Below are 16,886 nucleotides of genomic sequence, written 5' to 3'. Positions count from 1 at the left end.
TTGACTTTGTATCCTGCTATTTTGCTGAATTTGTTTATTAATTCTAACTTTTTTGTGTGTGAAATCTTCAGGGTTTCTACATATAAGATCATGTCATCTGCAAACAGGGATATTTAGATACCTTTCATTTATTTTTCTTGTCTCATTGCTGTGTCTAGCATTTCCAGTGCTATATGGTGACAGTGGAAATTTTTGTCTTGTTTCTGATCTTAGAGAAAAAGCTTTCAGTCTTTCACCATTAAGTATGATGTTTGCTGTGGGTTATTCACAGACAGCTTTTGTTATGTTGAGTTAGTTTCCTTCTATTCAGAGTATACTGAGAATTTTTACCACGAAAGGATGTTGAATTTTGTCAAATGCTTTTTCTGCACCACTTGAGATGATCATGTGGCTTTCCCCCTTCATTCTGTTAATGTAGTGTGTTACATTGATCAGTTTTCATAGATTGAATCATCCTTGCATTCCAGGAATAAACTTCACTTAGCCATAGTGTATAATCTGTTTAATATGCTGTTGCACTCAGTTTACTCATATTTTGTTCAGAATATTTTTGCATCAATGTTCATAAGGGATATTGGTATATTAGTTTTCTTTTCTTGTAGAGTCTTTGTCTGGCTTTGGTATCAGGGTAATGCTGGCCTAATAGACTGGGTTAGGGTGTAATCTCTCCTCTTCAATTTTTTGGGAAAAGTTTGAGAAGGATTGGTGTTAGTTATTTAAATGTTTGGTATAATTCACTGGTAAAACCATCAGATCCAGGGCTTTTCTTTTCTTTTAAGAGATGGGGTCTTCTTACATTGCCTAGGCTGGTCTTGAACTTCTGGGCTCAAGTGATCCTGTCACTGCAGCTTCCTGAGTAGATGAGACTACAGTTGCATGCCACTGTGCAGGGCTTTTCTTTCATGGGATATTTTAAATTACTGTCTTTTATAAGAGATTCAACTTTTTTGTTAGCTACAGGTTTATTCAGATTTTTTATTTCTTTGTGGCTTAGTCTTGATAGGTTATGTGTTTTTAGAAATTTGTCCATTTCATCGAGGTTATCCAATTTGTTGAAGTACAATTGCTCTCTTAAAATCCTTTTTATTTCTGTAGATTTAGTAATAATGTCCCCACTTTATTTCTAATTTTAATAATTTGAGTCTTCTTTCTGTAGTCCATTTAGCTAAAGGCGTGTCAATTTTGTTGATCTTTTTAAAGAACCATCTTTTGATTCCTCTATTATTCTTCTATTATTTTTCTCCATTATTCTTCTATTCTCTATTTCATTTATCTCTGCTGGCCGGGCGTGGTGGCTCAAGCCTGTAATCCCAGCACTTTGGGAGGCCGAGACGGGCGGATCACGAGGTCAGGAGATCGAGACCATCCTGGCTAACACGGTGAAACCCCGTCTCTACTAAAAAATACAAAAAACTAGCCGGGTGAGGTGGCGGGCGCCTGTAGTCCCAGCTACTCCAGAGGCTGAGGCAGGAGAATGGCGTGAACCCGGGAGGCGGAGCTTGCAGTGAGCTGAGATCTGGCCACTGCACTCCAGCCCGGGCTAGAGCGAGACTCCGTCTCAAAAAAAAAAAAAAAAAAAAAAAAAACAACATTTATCTCTGCTCTAATCTTTATTATTTTCTTCCTCCTACCAGCTTTGGGTTTAGTTTCTTTTTCTTTTTCTAGTTCCTTAAGCTTTAAGGTTAGGTTTTGATTTAAGACATTTATTGTTTTTTAATGTAAGCTATTTAATGTAAATTTTGAATTTATTATAAATATTCCCCTTAGCATTACTGTCTCTGTGTTCCATAAGTTTGGGCGTTATGTGTGTTCATTTTCATTTGTCTCTAGGTACATTGTAATTTCCGTTGTGATTTCTTCTTTTATTCATTGGTTATTTAAGAGTGTGCTGGTTAATTTCCACAAATTTGTGAATTTTCCAAATATTTAAGGAGTTTTTGACCATCATTTCTTCAAATATTCTCTCTTCCCCTTTCTCTCTATGTTCACCTTCTGGAACTCCCACAATGCATGTTGATCTGCTTGATGGTACCCTATAGGTCCCTTAGGCTCTGTTCACTTTCCTCCAATCTTTTTTCTGTTCCTCAGTCTTGATAATTTTCATTGTCCTATCAAGTTTGCTGATTCTTTCTTCTGCTTGCTCAAATTTGCCTTTGAATTTCTTAAAATTTTCACTTCGACTACTGTAATGTTCAGCTCTAGAATTTATTTTTTCTTTCTTTTTAGGTTCTCTATTTCTTTATTGATATTTCCATTTTCTTCACATATTGCTTTCTTGACTTTCACCACATCCTCCTTTAGTTCTTTTAGCATCTTTAAGACAGTTGTTGGAAAGTCCTTGTCTATTACATCCATTTTTAGGTCTCTTTCAGGGACAATTTCTTGTTAGTTCCCCCCCTCCCCTTTAACCAAGCCATACATTCTGTTTCTTTGCATGCCTTGTGAATTTTTTGTTGGAAATTGGATATTTGAATCTAATAATGTGGTAACTCTGAAAATCAGTGTCCTTTCTTTTTATCTTTTTTTTCTTTTTTTCTTTTTTTTTTTGAGACAGAGTTTCACTCTTGTTGCCCAGGCTGGAGTTCAATGGCACGATCTCGGCTCACCACAATCTCCGCCTCCCAGGTTCAAGTGATTCTCCTGCCTCAGCCTCCCAAGTAGCTGGGATTACAGGCATGTGCCACCACACCTGGCTGATTTTGTATTTTTAGCAGAGATGGGATTTCTCCATGTTGGTTAGACTGGTCTTAAACTCCTGACCTCAGGTGATCTGCCTGCCTCAGCCTCCCAAAATGCTGGGATTACAGGTATGAGCCACCTCACCCAGCTGGTTTGCTGGTTTTCTATTTTTGTTGTTGTTGTTGTAGGCTGTCTCTGTGGTGTGGATCAGCCAGAAGTATAAAGTTAAGATCCTCTCATATATTTTTTCAAGCCTTCACCTTTCCCTGGGTATACATGATGATTTTCTAACTCCAATCACATATATGTGGTTCATTTTTAATGTTCTAGTCTTCAATATCTAGTTCCCAAAAGGGGAAAAAATGTAGGAAGGGAAAAAGGTGTTTGCCCTTTATATTCCCTGAGAGTCACTTCATCCAGAGATGGAGGGACTTGCAACAATTGGGTAAGGTGCAACAACAAAACCTGCTGCTTCTTTGCACCTCTGTGATCAGAAGCAGCAATCAGCAATGAGAGCACAGATCCTAGATATTTGGAGGACAGGGTCCTTTTCAGCCACCCTGGCTCCCACAGGCTGTGTACAGGTTGCTCCAGGAGCATGTGCACAGCTGCCTGACATGTGGCTGAAGGGTGGTTAGCTGCTACTGTGATTACAGCTGAAATTGATGAAAATTAACCACAATTATTGCCCAAGCCCTGGAAGTCAACAGACTCCACAATTCCAAAATACATTAGACAGATTCTACTGGTAAAATTATTATCTAGGGGGGAAGATAGGTTCCTCTTTTTCCTGCTCTGCCATCTTCTAGGAATTCTCTCTGGGACTCCTTATTTTCAAAAACTTTTTATTGTGAAAAATTTCAAACCTAAACAAAAGTAAAGAGAATGATATAATGAATCCCCATGCACTCATCACACAACTTCAACGATTACCAACTACCTGCTCCTTCACCTGAATTTCAGCCTGTAATTTCTTGCCCACCTCTTTCCTGTTTTTCCTGCCAATGCCTGGCTTCAAATGATGTGATTTTCTGCCTTCTCTCCAGTTCCAAGAATCAGTGTGATTCCCCCTAATATTTGACTAAATTAACAGGCTCTCTTTTTAATATTCCTAACTTGAATAATTTTTATACCCTCCACCCTACCCCCCAGACTCATTAAAAAAAAAAAAAAAAAAAAGGCAGTTTCTAATGTTTTCCAATGGTTTGAGAATCTGATGAAAGCCACAGACCATAACCCTAGAAAAAAATGTGCACACACCATTTTGTATGTGATTTCAGGAGGTTCATGGACACCTTGAAACCTTCTAAGGAACCTAGGTTAAAAACCCCTACTCTAAAAGGTAGATTCTCCCTTTTCCTAGGCCATACCTGGTTCTTGTGGTCATGTTTCTCTTTCACATTTACATAGAAACGGAAGACTGGGAGAGCATCCATTTCCATCACTTTTTTGTTGTTCTGTTGAGGCAATCAGACATGAAGGGCAATTTTGTTTGTTTTTGTTCTTTTCATGAAGGCATTTTGAATTAATTGTCCAATTAATTCCAATTCCACATGAAAGGAACATGCCTGTTCCAAATCCTGGAGAGTGAGCAACAGAATTAGAGGTCCTGCCAACATTTTTCATACTAATCTCATGCTACCTCTGCATATTTTTCTGCCCCTTTGAAATGAATTAATGCTAACTCCAAAATATTCTGAAAACCCACTCTAAAAACACCTGCTTCAGCACATTTTCTTCTTTCTCCTCCCTTCTCTTTACTCACATAGCATTGCATTTACATAAAATACAAGGAGGAAAAGTACTAAGAGAATCAAAAGACAAATTGGAATGAAGTGGGCAGTTAATTTAAAACACCCTTTAGCAAGTATATTTTAAACTACAAAGGTGTTCATGGTTCGTTGAAAGGGTTCAATTTATATTTTGCTCTGCTATGTGCTCATTCATGGAAAATTTCTGGGATGGACCCATCAACTAGCATAGAACGTTGGTTGAGTACTCTAGCACTGTTCCCTGCATCATTATCCCCAGTTCCTCTAATGCTGAGCCTCAGCTCTGGCTGTACATCACAATCACCTGCGAAGCTTTTAAAATTGAGAAAAAAGATGGGCTCAGGTGAGCCCAATTCAGGTTTACTTACTTTGGGGCCAGGCTCTGGGTATGCAACCAGGGACGAGAACCCTGCTCGAATGCTATGTGCAAGGAATTAATATTGTTAGTAATGGTGGAGGTCTGGGAGAATACTAAAATTGTTTTATAGCTTATAGCTCAGCAAGAAAGATATAGTCTTTAAAAAAAACAGGAAAATTTCAGAAGAAAAATTTTGAAGGAACTTGACATGTAAACCACTGTGGGGTAATATTTTTAAAATACTGTTTTTCTCTACCATTTAATTCCTAATGTGGCATAAACTTCTTGGCTCAGTTGGGATATGCTGACACATTATATATAAACACATTTGTATCTTACGTATTTGTATTATATAAATAATAAATACACTTTTTTAATGTATAGAAGACTACAAAGTAAAATGTAAAAATCTTGACCACCCTCCCTGGCCCCATCTCCGAGGAAACCCTATTAAGAATTTCTTATGTATCCTTCTAGAAACTGCCTACCCACAACATATATACATAATGTTAATATTTATTTATTACATTTATTTATTAGCTCAGGACTCAAAGGGGCTTGGAAATTATAATGACGATATATTTCTTTTACTTTCATCCAACCTGTGGTGCAACAGGAAGTCTAGACTTTTACTAGGTTTCCCTCACAAATAACTTTAGGACTCATTGGGAACATTTAACTTTCCCACAGGATCATGATGGTTAGCTCCCAGGGGCAAGCCTCCGAGCAAATAACCTCCTGCAACCTTAGGACTGGCTTCTTAGCGTATCAGAAGGTTCGGTCCCGATCCTGGACCCTCTCTGCCTAACTCCCATGGCAGGGTCCAGTTCTTCTTCCTCTTACAGGTGGCACTTGAGCCTGTTTTTCTTTTCTTTTGTTTTTTTTTGAGACAGAGTTTCTCTCTGGTTGCCCAGGCTAGAGTGCGATGGCATGATCTTAGCTCACTGCAACCTCTGCCTCCCGGGTTCAAGCGATTCTCCTGTCTCAGCCTCCCAAGTAGCTGTAATTACAAGCATGTGCCACCAAGCCCAGCTAATTTTGTATTTTTAGTAGAGATGGGGTTTTTCCACATTGGTCAGGCTGGTCTCAAACTCCTGACCTCAGGTGATCCTCCCGCCTCAGCCTCCCAAAGTGCTGGGATTACAGGAGTGAGCAAATGCACCCAGCCTGGGTTCTTCAGGTTTTTTGTATTAAAATAATTTTTTTTTTTTTTTTTTTTGAGACGGAGTCTGGCTCTGTCGCCCAGGCTGGAGTGCAGTGGCCGGATCTCAGCTCACTGCAAGCTCCGCCTCCCGGGTTCACGCCATTCTCCTGCCTCAGCCTCCCAAGTAGCTGGGACTACAGGCGTCTGCCACCATGCCCGGCTAATTTTTTGTATTTTTAGTAGAAACGGGGGTTTCACCGTGTTGGCCAGGATAGTCTCGATCTCCTGACCGCGTGATCCGCCCGCCAAAGTGCTGGGATTACAGGCATGAGCCACCGCGCCTGGCTAAAATAATTTTTTTTAGAGACAGGGGTCTCGCTATGTTGCCTGGGTTAGAGTGCAGTGGTTCTTCTCAGGCCTGATCATAGATCACAACAATCTTGAACTCTTGGGTTCAAGTAATGCTTCTGCCCCAGCCTCCTGAGTAGCAAAAGGATTACTCTGATGTAACAGAATTGGCATGTACCTCTGGGTTCTTCCGTTTTAGAATAAGGGTCTCCTTATTCTGTGATAGTAAGGGCCTTCCGTTTCCGAGTATGGGTCATATTCAGCCAAATCCAGGCCAGCTCTCTAAAGTTTAAGGTGATTATCTGGCCTGCACACCTTTCCTGGGGTCTTCAGACTTGCTCTTATTCTCCTATGAACAATCCCTTAATTAACAGCAAATATCACATGCACCCAAGAACAAGTGAAACTGTATTGGGATAGCGCAGCCTAACCACAAGGGAACTGTAATCTGAAGAAATGCAAGTCTTCTACCACAGTGACCATTTTCATATTACCAGTCAGAATAAGATTGCTCTTCAACTAAACAGTCTCCATCTCGGAAATGATGCCTGAGATTTGACTCATAATTACATAGAAGGGGGGCACAGAGCAAAGTGGGTGGGGATTGTGAGGCAACAATATTTGATACTAGTTGATTATCATTGAAACTAAGTGATGTGCACATGAGAGTTCATTATATTATTCTATTTATTTTTGTGTAAGTTTGAGATATTCTATAGTTAAAAACAAAACAACAACAGCTCTACAAAGGCTTTACTCTTTGGCTGTGCACAGTAGTTCATGCCTGTAATCTCAGTGATTTGGAAGGCCCAGGCAGGGGGATCACTTGAGACCAGGAGTTCGAGACCAGCCTGGGAAGCATAGCAAGCCCTCATCTCTACAAAAAATTTAAAAATTAGCCAGGCATGGTGGCACATGCCTGTAGTACTAGCTTCTCGGGAGGCTATGGTGGGAGGATCACTTGAGCCATGAGTTTGAGGCTATAGTGAGACATGATCACACCACTGTACTCTAGCCTGGACAACACAGTATGACCCTGTCTAAGAAAATAAAAAGGCTTTATCCTTGATGTTTGCATCACTAAAAGATTCCTCTTTGTGGTTTTCTGGAATAAAGGAACTTGCAGCCCTGTGGGTGAATTTAGTCTCTACTCTTGTAATAAGCCTCTTTCCTTCCTTCACATGTGATAACAGAGATTTTTAGGGCCAATATTTACTCAAAGTTCACATTCTAGCTACTGATTTCTTCCTCACAAGCACTCGCTTCAAGGGAACGTCTCATAATCAGCCCTAGGATTATAGCAACCTAAAGGTCTTGTTCTCCTTTCAATGTTTCTACAGATGTGTGCCATCTTACATTCCTAGATGGTAAAATAAATTCTACCTATGGTATTTCATGTCTCTTTTTTCTTTTTTTAAAATTATTTTACTAGTACAATTGGAGGAAAAGGAGTCTGGTGAGGGTGGTTTGGAGAATGACTGGCTGGTCACTGCGATGGGATAGCACCTCTGGTTCTAGTGAGATTTATGGAGGGGACTTTGTTCAGGAATGTGGTACTCATTTTTATTAATGCAGAAACTTAAATGTTAGCACACATAGACACAATGGGACTCTAAGGGCTGACGAATGTCAAATAATTAACTTGCAATGGGTAACATAACATAAGCAAGCCCGAAATCCAAGTTTGCTGGTTAGCACATTTTCTGCCTATGGGAAACTTAAGAAGCCAAATTATAAACAGAAGGGTGGTTAGTGACAGCAAGTTCTAGAACAGTGAGTTTTCAACTAGGGAGGGTTGCCATTCTCTGGGGGATAGGCAGAAGGAAGGGGCCTTTTTTTTTTTTTTGAAAAGGAGTCTCGCTCTGTCACCCAGGCTGGAGTGTAGTGGCACGATCTTGGCTCACTGCAACCTCTGCTTCCGGGTTTAAGCGATTCTCCTGCCTTAGCCTCCTGAGTAGCTGGGAATAAAGGTACATGCCACGCCACTACGCCCGGCTAATTTTTGTATTTTTAGTAGAGATGGGGTTTCACCATGTTGGTCAGGCTGGTCTCGAACCCCTGACCTCATGATCTGCCCACCTCGGCCTCCCAAAATGCTGGGATTACAGGTGTGAGCCACTGTGCCCGGCCTGGAAGGGGCTTTTAGGGGAGTGTGTGTGTGTGTGGTATTTTTCTTTTAGCATATATAATTAGGAAAGGCATATCCAATATTATAATTCAACAATATTTGGAGTGGGGCGGGAATTTAAAACTCTTGCATTCATAACAAAAATTGTAAAAAATAAACCTCAACAAAATGTTCCTGGCTGGTGACTCTGCTGGGGGCAGCAGGGCAGGGTGGGAATCTACAAATCAAACTCTCTCTGGAGAATCTAGGATTTTTCATTTTTCAAAATGAAGCAAGAAAACATTGTTTACTGAGCACTAAAAAAACGCCATACATGGGGCAACTTAAGTTTTCGGGATCCAAATAAATTTTCTGTTCTCAAGTTCTTTCTCAGTAAACAGTGTTATGATTAATACAATCACATTTAGTTTTTTAGTAGTCATTAAGTGTGGGAATTGATGTAGAAATCTGGGTTACTTATAAAGTATGTACTTTATAGTACATAGTACAGTACTATAAAGTAGTACTACAGTTTTGTGACCAAATTCTGTAGCCAGCCAAAACCACCGTATGGGTAAAGCAGACATTGATGGTCTCAGCATTGATTTATCTCCCTTCTTCCTTTCTAAGATATCCCATTTTCATTTGGGGATTGCTGTGTTTCCTGGGAAGAGGACTCTACTATTCTACTATATGCCAACCCCTCAAACGCAGCAATTGGTTGGTAACCTAAACCAGTCCAATCAAAGTGAATCTGAAAGACTTTTCTTATGATGTTAATGACAATGATGGGCTTATTTTCCTGGTGCCTTTAGTAGCCATCTATGGCCATAGGAAGAGTCTAAATTAGGAGAAAGCCAACAAAGACAGGAAAGAGAAGCAGAGAGATATTGGGGCATTGGGGCCATCTCTAGGCCACTGGATCATGTTTGCCTGAACCAATACTACCTCTGGACTTGACAGTTATTTGTACCAACAAACTCTTTTTTAATTGTTTCAGCCATTTTTAGTTGTAATTGAAAGCACGTGGGTAGATCAGGGTTCTGCTGAATCTGGACTGTTTGATTTTTTTGTTCTTCGACCGACTTGAATACCAGTCAGTGAAGCAAGTCATATAGAAATGGCGTAGTAAAACTGTCATGTTCTTAACTTTTGCTGTACATCAGAATCACACGGAGACCTTTAACAGATACTAGGCCAATTAAACCAGAATCTATGAAGTTGGGACTCAGGAATCAGAATTTAAAAAAATTCTCATGTAATTCCAGTGAGCAGCCTCGGCTGAGAACCACTGGTCTAAGTATCTTGTTTTGTCCATTCAGTGGGATCTGCAGACAACATGTCCTAAGTATGTCTTTTCATTAAAGAAAAAAAAAAAAAAGCTGACATGTAACTTGTGAGGTTAATGCAAACCATACTGGTGTGACAGAAGAGCAAAATGTATGCAAATTTTGTACTCTACTCCATATTATAATCCTTTCTCTCTCGTTCCCTTTCATCCTTCAACATTTAATAGGAACTTACCATGTACCAGACACAGTGACAGATCTGGAATACAGAGGAAAACAAGAAAAACACAGTTGTTATAGTCCACAAAAAATATAAAATTAACCTAGGAATTACAGCAAAATCTAATGCACCTATGATAAGGCAGCATGGAGCACTATGTGCACAGAGCATGGACTCCTAACATCCTAGAGCAAAGGAAGTTTAAGCTGAAACCAGAAGAATGCATGAGTTAACTTCGTAGATGATGGAGGAAGGTCCAGATGGCAGAAGCTTTGAGTTCAATGTCACAGAAGTGAGGGAACTAAAAGAACATAGTAGGGGAGGGGAGGATACTAGAGAAATGAGGCTGGACCTCGCCAACATGGTAAAACCCCATCTCTACTAAAAATATAAAAATTAGCTGGGCGAGGTGACGGGTGCCTGTAATCCCAGCTACTCTGGAGACTGACACAGGAGAATCGCTTGAGCCCAAGAGGCAGAGGTTGCAGTGAGCCGAGATCATGATTGTGCCATTGCACTCCAGCCTGGGGGACAAAGCAAGACTCCATCTCAAAAAAAAAAAAAAAAAAAGAAGAAGAAGAAGAAGAGGAAGAAGAAATGAGGCTGGAGATAAAGGCAGAAGTCAGATTATGAAAGAATGAAAGACTGTATAAGTCATATTAGCAGTTTGGATCTTATCAAAAAGGCAATGTAAATCAACTGAAGAGTTTTCAGCATTCAAAAAATGTGATTTCTATGTTTGGAAGACAATTCTGACTCGGGGCAAAGAATGGGAATGTATTGTGGGGTATGGGTGGTTTGACAAGAGAAAATTAGGGAGACCAGTTAACTGCAGGCAGATATACTAGCTCTGGCAAGAGATAATGGTGGACCAATGAGCATGGGGGCAATGGAGAGAAGTGAACTAATTCAAGACATATGTAGGAAGGTAGAATTGATAGGAGTTGGTAACTGACCAGCTGTGGTTAAGAAGCCAGAGAGAAGCCAAGAGTGACACGTCTCTGGTTTGAGTGGGTGTTTGAATGGTGATGCCATTTCATGAATAAAAAACACTGGAAGAAGAGCAAGTTTTAAGAGGGATGAATTTTGTTTATTTTGAGTATGAAGTACCTGTTAGACATTTAAGTGTAGACATATGGTAGGTACGTGTGTCTCAAACTCAGGAGAGCAATATGGGCTAAACATCTATAGTTGATAGTTATCAGCAAACTGATGTTAATTAAAGCCTAGGGAATAAGCCAAATTAACTAGTATAAATCTGTGGAGAAAAATGGCTTCGGATAAAGCTCTGGGGAACACTTGTAACTAAGAGGAGCAGTAAAGAGTCCTGCAAAAAGAGTAATAATGCAGTGCTAGAGATGTAGGATGCAAAACAGAAGAGTGACAAAAAAGAAAATAAGAAAACAAAGGATGGAGATGGGTATATTAAAATTAGGATGGAAAAGTATGCATTGGATTTAGCAACAAGGAAAGTCCTGGAAATGTTATCAAGATTGGTTTGGGAAGGCAGGTGAATTTTTTTCAATGGAGAAGAGAGAGGGTGTATGGTAATTGAACAGGGATGTGGGTCAAGAGATTGAGCTGAAATAGACTTGAAAATGCTTACTTTTTAACATAAGAAATCAGGAAGATGAATAAGTAAAAGTCACAAAAGTGTCAGAAAAGAACGGGATCTAGAAATGTGAGGAATGCCTCTTCTACTGGAATGGGAAGAGGAAGAGGACTATCAGTGCAGGGAACAGGGAGAATTGTGTATTTGGTGGTCAGAAGAAGGGAGACAATTCCTGTCTGGTCACCTCTCTTTGTTCTGTAAAAAAGGGAGGAGTCATCTACCAAGAATAAGGGGGGGTGGTGCTGGATGGATTGGAGGTTTAAGGGGAGTGGAAAAGTTTTGGAATAGCTGTTGAAAATGGGAGACAGCTGACTAGGAAAATAGTAAGACAGTCAGTCAGTGTTAAGGGTTTAATTGAGATTGATGACAATGAATGTATAAACTTTATCAAGTTTATCATCTGTGTGGTTTTGCTTAACCTGTGGAGCTCAGTAGCCCATGCACAGAGTATATTGTATGTACTATCCACTCATCACTCTTATTTACTCAATCACTTGTTCATTAATTTAACTACTTTGTGCCAGGTACTATTCTAGGCACTGTTTCATTAGATGATTATTTAATGTTTTATCTTCTTTTTCTTTGATACAGGGTCTCATTCTGTCATCCAGGCTGGAATGCAGTGGCACAATCACTGCTCACTGCAGTCTCAACCTCCCAGGCTCAGGAGATCCTCCAACCTCAGCCTCCCAAGCAGCTGGTACTACCGGCACATGCCACGATGCCTGGCTAATTTTTGATTTTTTGTAGAGATGGGGTCTCACTGTTGCCCAGGCTGGTCTCCAACTCCTGGCCTCAAGCAATCCTCCTGCCTTGGCCTCCCAAAACACTGGGATTACAGGCATGAGCCCTCATGCCCAGCTTTTTTTAAAAATCATATTTCTACGAGCAGACCATAATATATTAATACTGAAAGAATTACAGTGAAACTACCAGATCATTGAGTTTTAAAGAGATAAGAATTTATAGGTATGATAGAGAAAGTACAGAAAGCAAATGATAGGGCATTAAAGGAAAAATGCTCATTAAGGTTGTATATTTTGAATCTCCCTAATCACACTGTGAGATCTTAACTATGAGTTTGTTGCAGCCAATGTATATGTTTATCCTAAAAAAAAGCCTAACTTTTAGATACATGACAATTTGTGGAGCTGTTTTACAAAAATTCCATTTTGTGTAATAAAGTATGCAATTTTGCAAAATTAATGTAATTGTATTGTTACACTCTATAGCATTTAGGGTTAGACCCTAAGACTGTAACCTAAGCAGAGAATGAATTTTTTGGAAATGCATTAGGTACTCTGCAGAATCAAGGGACAGACCTAAGACCTGGTCCATAAAGAATAGGAGCAGGAGTAGATTCATGAGGCTATGTATCAGGCCATCAAACATCTGGCCAGGCCACTAAAATAAATTTGTGTCAACCATTCCTTTCAGTGTGAGAGTTTCAGAGTTCCAGGAGAGACTTATAGCCTCAGTGTGGATAGCAGAGAGCATGGTACCCTGTCTGACAGTCCCATCAAACTACAGCCAATTGGGAAGAGCATATTCCACACATACAAATTGGGGTGTAATCAAAACAGCAAAATGATCAGTAAAAAAAGCACCTTCTTGATGTCCCTAGTGAAAACTAATGTCTCCTCTCTTATAAATGCAGAGCTCCTTATTTGTTGTAGCTCTTTATCTGCCTAACACACTCTAACTGAACTGATGATGTTTATGTACCTTTCCATTTCCTCCAGCAGCTTGTGAGCTTTGGAAGATAGTGTCTGAAGCAGCTTCAAAATCTGGGGAGCAGTGTCCCGAAGATCTCCCAATGTGGTTATTTCAAAATGTGTTTAGTAGCTGGGATTACAGGTGCCTGCCACCATGCCCGGCTAATTTTTTGTATATTTAGTAGGGACAGGGTTTCACTATTTGGCCAGGCTGGTCTCGAACTCCTGGCCTCAAGTGATCCACCTGCCTTGGCCTTCCAAAGTGCTGGGATTAGAAGTGTGAGCCACCAGGCTGGAAAAGATAATTCTAAAAAACCATAATTATAGAAAATATATTACTAAATCAGAAGTTCTTTTATGAACATAAAATAAACTGCAACAGATTATAATCCACAGTAAGATCAAGAATAAGGCTTGTTAAAATACTGTGAAAAGGAGTATCCATAGAATGGAATATTATTCAGTCATAAAGGGCTCAGTATTTCAGTATCATGAAATACTGATACATGTTAGAACACGGATGAACCTTGAAAACATTATGCTAAGTGAAAGATGCCAGACACAAAAGGCCATATATTATATAAATCCACTTATATGAAATATCCAGAATAGGCAAATCCACAGAAAGTAGGTTAGTGGTTGTTAGAAGAGGGGAAAATGAAGAGTGACTGCTAATAATTACAGGTTTCTTTTGGGTATGATGAAAATGTTCTGTAATCAGATAGTGGTAATGGTTGCACAATTTTGTGAACATCCTAAAGCCACTGAATTGTACATTTTGCAAGGGTAAACTTTATGTGAATTTTATCTCAATAAAAAATAATTTTTAAAAAGAAGGGGAGGAGGCTTAATGAGAGGTTTGGCATGAAAATAAATTGTTTTAAGGACCTAAGAAAGGCATGGAATTTAGTATTTATCCCTTGGCAAAAACAAAGAGTAGATGAAACAAGCATAGAAAAGAATACCCAATAATTATATTCTTGAAAACCTAAACATAAAAAAAAAAAAGGTTTTAATTACATTGCTCATACCAAGAGATAAATAATTTTGGTCTTTTTGAAAACTACATGGGGACTTCTCATTTTTTCCCCCTAGATACTAAAAAAAAAAAAAAAATGCCTGCAGCTTTTCTTAAGCTCTTATTTTAGTCTATGAATTGTGCCAAGTCTCAGCTGCAAATCAAGCCATTTTATTATGGTGCAGCACTTAAACTAACTCGAGCTTTGTAACAATTTTTTATTTGGAATGAAAGAATACGGTTTTCAGACCATGTCAGGAAATCATATCCTAACCATCTATACTTGCTCCAATGAAACTCAGACTTCCCTGGATTTTCTTTTCCTCATTCTCTGAATTTTACTCTGTGTGTTTAGTCTTTGAGTTAACTGAGAAGCCTTTTCATTCTGTGAACTAAGCACATTCCTTCAAAACCACAGGAATCCACTTCTCATTGGACTTATGACAATCACAACATTGGCACGCAGGTACAAAAGAACTTGATTTGCTTTTCTCAGCACACCTCTGGTTACCTCAGGGGACCTCACTTCAATGGAAAAAGAGTAAGGATAATTTCTGTCAAAATATTCCTGAGCATTCTATAATGATTTAACCTTTCCTCTGCATACTTCCACAGCTGTAGCCATTGAATCATGTTAGATTTCTGCCTTCCAGAAGAAGGTAGAGTTTCAAGGAAAAGCAATTCTAGCAGACACCAGACCAGAGGAACTTCCCTTCTTCAGAATAACTCCCTTAGGAGATTCCTTTCTGCAGCCTAATGAGCTTATGGATTAAACTATTTTAGAGGATGGAATGGCCTAACAGCATTCTAAATTCTGAGACTACAACTTTATCCTTTGTTCAACACACAATATGGGTCACTCTAAGCACTCAGTATTTAGCAAAAACTGAATCTGTACCATGTAAAAAAGCCAGAAAAGGTTTCAAAATGTGCTTTGTTATCAATATAATACCATGCATAAGTGGGTAGTTTATAGCTCAGTGTAACACAGTAAAAAAAATTTCAAAAGTCAAAGGGCCTCATATGGATGGTGAGATAAGGCATAAATCTTTTTTGTGTTATTTCCCTTTTTGGCTGCTGGGCAGACTCTTCTGCAACAGAGGATATGATAACTGCAAGAGAATAAAATGAAAAGTGTAGTCTTTGCAACTAAAAAATGTCAATTTAGGCTCAAGCACAATAAAAAAGCAGTCTCTCACTCTGGTGGTCATATAATCAGTAATATTTCTAATAATAAACATAATTTAACTATAATTATAAAAAGGAGTTCATCTTATTAAAAAGTTGCTTGGGTTTAGAATGACAACAACTCAAGTAAAAGCCAAGTTTTAGAGTACATTAACATAGATATTTGTATTATTGATACTGCCTTTTAACCTATTAAGGATATCAAATTACTTTTTCTATATTTCCCCATTATGGTATGTCAAAACTTATGGACTCATGGCTGTTGTGCATACTTAAGGTATAGTTGGAGTTCCTGGGTAGAGAGGAGCTGTAAAAATCTAGAACAGGCCGGGCGCGGTGGCTCAAGCCTGTAATCCCAGCACTTTGGGAGGCCGAGGCGGGCGGATCACGAGGTCAGGAGATCGAGACCCTCCTGGCTAACACGGTGAAACCCCGTCTCTACTAAAAATACAAAAAACTAGCCGGGCGCGGTGGCGGGCGCCTGTAGTCCCAGCTACTCGGAGGCTGAGGCGGAGAATGGCGGGAACCCGGGAGGCGGAGCTTGCAGTGAGCCGAGATCGCGCCACTGCACTCCAGCCTGGGCGACACAGCGAGACTCCGTCTCAAAAAAAAAAAAAAAAATCTAGAACAAAGAGCCATTACTACTCAGTGATCAAATCATTAAATACATATTTTAGTGCCATACAGTATTTTTTCTCTTATAGAATTTTTTGAAAGATGGAAAATAATGGGCTTATTCTGCCTTTATAATTCAAACATTACTTTCAAAATTTATAAAGCTTACTGAACTAACCACATTAATGGTGGAGTTAAGTTCATTTGTTTTGTTCTAAGAAAAGTATTTAAGTTTGAATATAACAGTCATGATGGTTTTAAAAGTGAACACATTTAAGTTAGAGGCAATGTAGTATCATAACATTTCCACCAAAATATTTTCTACCGTTGGTGGAAGAAAGATGTGAGAGTAATCTATGATTATGGAAACTCTGGAAGAGACTTAATCAAATTCATATAAGTACAGAGAAGACTGAGTAAATTATAGCAGGAGGACTTTAATATAGCAGCTGACAGAACTTCCTGACCATAAGGGATGTGAAAATCTACAAAGAAATACTGTTTTCATTTGAGATGAAAAACAACACAAACAATTCTCCATTTAGAAGTAATATTACCTAGAAAAGGAGAAATGGCTTACCGTCTTAAGATTCCCATGTTTCTTTCACTAACATGGAGAAAAAAAAAGACAGAAAAAGGAAACTCTAGAGCACTCTATATATAAAACCCTCAGCCTGTTTACCTGAGTCCTTCAGGGACTGAGTAGTTTTGAACAGCTGAGTTTTCTGGTAAACTATGTGTTTATCATTGTAAGAATTAAGTTTGGGTAAAAATATCTACTAAAAATATATTTAAATTCCCTGATTTTTCTTTCCTTTAAT

Source organism: Trachypithecus francoisi, unplaced genomic scaffold (assembly GCF_009764315.1).
Source record: "Trachypithecus francoisi isolate TF-2019V2 unplaced genomic scaffold, Tfra_2.0 Lachesis_group0, whole genome shotgun sequence".
Lineage (NCBI taxonomy): Eukaryota > Metazoa > Chordata > Mammalia > Primates > Cercopithecidae > Trachypithecus > Trachypithecus francoisi.
Note: the sequence above shows the minus strand (reverse complement) of the source record.